Genomic DNA, 4,672 nt, shown 5'->3' on the forward strand with positions numbered 1-4,672 from the left:
ATGAGTGACTGGTTGTTCGAAGACATTTATTGATTGTAAATATTTTCTGCCCAGTTACCTATCGGTAGAGTGGTCATTTGCAAACTCCAGAGGCGACACTTTCATTTCCCTTTACTCCAAACGTCACACATTGTTGTTTCTATTGAGTCATGCCCTTCCAATTGCTATAGATCCATAATGCATCTTAAAGCTGTACCTGTCACCTGTATGGTGAGGAATCCTACATTGGGGAGTAGTAACGACTAGGCTACGGTAGCTGACTGATTATCATGATCATTCGTCTTTTGCTTTCCTGTAGCTTTGCTCTCTTTTACAAACCCAGTGAACATACATATATTTCCTATTTTAAAGAAATTCAACCCATGTTTTCTTCTGTTCATTAGAAAACAGAAGAAAACACGAACAATTCTTTTCAAAGATACCTGCATCTTCTAGTCATTAGCAACATTCAGAAATCTTGTCATTTGCTCACCTTATCTATGCTGCTACACTGTTCTTCTTCATTCTCCTAATCAAAAACAACAGGGCACAGTTTGGTGACTGATTGTCATTGCAATGACATCAGCAAGGTTATTCTTTCTTTACTTGGTTATGCAACCAGGCATACTCTGAAAGCAATGACTTGCATATGGCCAGAATGTGCTTCAATGATGCTAGCTTCTGCTCTGATGTCAATCAGCAGTGTTACTCCAGACACACCATCCAATAGTTGCTGGGAGAAAAAAACTTTCAACCTGGCTACCGTCTCCATTTTCCATATATTTCATGGTAGCTCCCTCAGCTCATCTGTTCTCCATTAAGGCCATGTTCATTGGTTCCCCAATTGCACTGCTTTAATTGCAGGCTCTTCCTATACAGTGCAGTAAATTCTTTTGATCACAATATCTGCCTGTCTATGTTTTTCACCTCTTTTATTTCCAGGGCCATCTCTTAACTTCTCAAGATTTCTCATGTTCTATTTCTTTCTGTCAACACTCTTGGCTGGGATGCACAAACAACTGAGTTCACTAAATCCTGGTAGCATTACATGGCAATGGGCTTTTACTGCTTCACCAGTGATGTTGAAGGCAACAGTAACACTATAAAGTTCCATTCCTGTAAAACACTGTAGGAAGGCAAGCCCTCTCATAGGAAGTTACTAGAATATTTTCTCATTCTTTCCACTCTTGTTAATAGCATTTAATGCACATGAAGTGGTCATAAGAGCCTCAGCAAAAGGCTATGTTAACAACACCACACCTTGAATTTTCCCGCCAGATCACAATTATAAATAGCAGTTCCTGTTATAATAAGGCCTCAACCTCAATACCTCTCCTAGTATCATTTAAGGATACTGCCAACCTTCTTAATTGTCTGTTCCCCAGTTGGTGGAACTTATTTTTATTATATATTCCTTAGATTTGCTGTGATGGATAAATGAAAACAGAGCTTTTCAACAGATATTTGATTGAGAATTGTCAAACTTCATAAGCTGAAATGGAGTTTTTGAGGAATGACTGCTGAGAGTGGACACCTAATGACCGCTACTCAACATTCTGTAGACACCTCTAAAGGAATTGGTAGCTATTTGCCAACCCTCAATCATGGCAGCTGTGTAAAACTACATGAGTATTCAACAAAGGAAATCTAGGAAAAAGAGTGAATTGTATCATTATATAGATAAGAATAGGAAGAAATTCTTGATAATACGATATTGTTCATCATTTAACATCTGTTGTCTATGCTGGCATGGATTGGACGATGTGACTAGAGCTGGAAAGCTGGAAGGGTGGGGTGGGGGGCTGCACTAGACTCCAGTCTGATTTGGCATGATTTCTACAGCTAGATGCCTTTCCTAATGCCAACCACTTTACAGAGTGTGCTGGGTGCTTTTACGTGATATCACATGAGTGTGTTTATGTGACACTACATCACAGGTGCTTTTATGTAGCACCATGCTGGTACTTTTACATGGCCCCATGCGGACGCTTTTATGTATTGTCACACAAGTGCTTTTATGTGGTACCACGCAGGCACTTTTACATGGCACCACTGTGAGCACTTTACACAACCAGAAAGATCAGTCTTAACACTTTGGTTGCAGGGTACAGGTCTTCTTGAGTATAGTAAGGCATCAGGTATCTCGGTCCTTTGTCATCTCACCTGAAAGGTTCAGCTTCCTGAGGTTGTCTCCAGTACTTCATCTTATGTCTTCTTGGGTCTCTCACTTCCACGTGTTCCATCCACTTTGAGAGATCGGCACTTCTTTATGAAACTGTCAGCATCCATCAACATAACATGACCAAACCAGTGCAGTCTCCTCATCAAATTTATATATTCAATGCTTCATAGAAGTGATTCAATTTTGAGAAATTTCAGGTATTTGGCCAAATTCAGTGCCATATGCTATATTCTTTGATGTACACATTCCATTTTAGAGAAAAAGGATTATTTCTTTGAAAGTTCTTAAATAAAGTGCTATTTGTTTTTGTAGCATTAATTGTATTAATTACATTTGGTTCATTGATAATATTTATGTTGAAAATCATTTAAAAGATAATTGCCCACCCACCTGTTCACAAATATAATTTGAATCATGATCTAATAATTGGAAAGCATTAATGGTTCCGGGTAAGTGTCTTCTACAATAGCCTCAGGCTGAGCAAAACCTTGGGAGTGGATTTGGTAGATGAAAGCTGAAAGAAGCCCCACGTGTATATACATATGTATGTATGTTTGTGTGTCTGTGTTTGTCCCCCCACCATTGCTTGACAACCGATGCCGGTGTGTTTATGTCCCCATAATCTAGCATTTCAGCAAAAAAGACCGATAGAATAAGTACTAGGCTTACAAAGAATAAATTCCGGTGTTGATTTGTTCAACTAAAGGCGGTGCTCCTGCATGGCCACAGTCAAATGACTGAAACAAAGGAGTAAAAGAGAGTCCCATTCTTTCATAAACTAGTAGCTGCATACATGATATTCCATTAGAGTTTCTAAAATGTAAGCAACCAAACTACATTTATCAGCATACTATAGCTCAATGAGTTGTTCAAATCTGATCTTGGCGGTGGCCTGCAGCCTTGATTTTGTTAATAGTGGCTCCTGCCTCCTTTCTCAGCCTTCTGCATAACAGTGCGGTCACACAGATGGACATATTAAATAATACAAGAGCCAGCATGGAGTCTTGCCCAACTCTGTTTTTTTTTAATACCAAGGGACTCAGATGTCTGCCTTCTAACAACTTTATTTATGTCATTTATGTAAGCAATACATATTTATTTTTCGTGTGTGTATGGGTAACAGGATATGAACCAATCTGCCTCAATCTAACTATGGTATGAATCTGGATTCTGAGGGAATATGAAACAGATGATCGTATCTGGGTGGAGAGAAAAACCCCGCAAGATCTTAAACTTTAAAGGGTGAATGGATATGACAAAAAAGGACAAAAAATGTCTTTTTCAAAAAAAAAAAAAAAAAAAAAAAAAAAAAAAAAAAGTCGCTTCTGTAAAACCTTGCAACCCAGCTAGTGGCTAGTTAGAATATACTCTAAAACACCATCAAGAAGAGGCCCAGTCCTTAAGCTTCTGATTATCGAACCTCCAGACATGATCCTTCTACCGTTTTTTTTAGCAACTGTTGATTTAATTTATGAGGTACATTAAGTCTATCGATCCCAGCTATCTTGGAAGGACCCTACGGAAACCATAAGCACAAATTTCCACCAGATCGATAATAAATCAAAATGATAAAAACTATATACATATTTTTGACCACTGGGATATCAAGAAGTTCCGATTCTTACAGCTTATTGAATTAATGTTTGGCTAAGAGGTGAAACTAGGAAGTCGCAGTCAATCAAATATATGTAATAGAGTTTAATCTACTAAATGTATTGAGCCATCAGTAAAACTTTGTTGTTGCTTGTAACTTTATAATTTAAGAACCCAAACATCAACACTCCAGTGTATGAAATTAAATGTTGATGTCATTTACTCTTTCTCTCCCTCCTCCCCCTCTCTCTCTCTCTCTCACACACACACACAAATCTGGAAAGTCCTCAAGCAAGTACCCAAGTATTTCGAGTGATCACTTAATATTACCATACAAACTGGCAAAAGGACTTTGAAGTTCTGTGTACACAACGAACGAGTGATATATATACACACATCAATACGTATAACAACATAGTAGTAATGTAATAGAAACAGAGCACAAAAACATAAACACAAAATTGCAGTAACTGATATTATAAACATTAGATCTTAATGATAATAATACACCCATATTTAGATCCAACGAGAATGCCTGTACGTAGTCACTGAAATGCTAGAAATAACGGCCAAAGTTTCCATCAAATTGCATTTCACTGTCTTAAAAAAAAAAAACCCAGACAGAATAGATAATGTAGTCTTAGATACGCACTGAATATGGTCACGTTGCAACAACTTTAGGCCTGTTGGATCAGCAGTGAGTGAGTGAACTGGTGTTAAACAACAGTAATTATAACAGTAATTGACAATTATGACAATCATTAGCGATTCATTAGTTATGATAATCAAGAATAACGACAAACAAGGAAGATTCAAATAAAAGTAAATTCTTATAGTATTTCAGTCAAATATAAAAAATATAAATACTGGTAAATATATACACATACGTACATACACACATATGTGTGTATATATATA

General features: G+C 37.3%; 1 protein-coding gene across 1 annotated transcript in view; it reads right to left on the reverse strand.

The window, feature by feature from the left end:
• LOC106873538 (phosphoinositide 3-kinase regulatory subunit 4) overlaps positions 1–4,672 on the reverse strand; it is a 91,932-nt gene that overhangs the window by 86,761 nt on the left and 499 nt on the right. The window lies entirely within an intron of this gene.

This window comes from Octopus bimaculoides, chromosome 16 (genome assembly GCF_001194135.2).
Source record: "Octopus bimaculoides isolate UCB-OBI-ISO-001 chromosome 16, ASM119413v2, whole genome shotgun sequence".
NCBI lineage: Eukaryota > Metazoa > Mollusca > Cephalopoda > Octopoda > Octopodidae > Octopus > Octopus bimaculoides.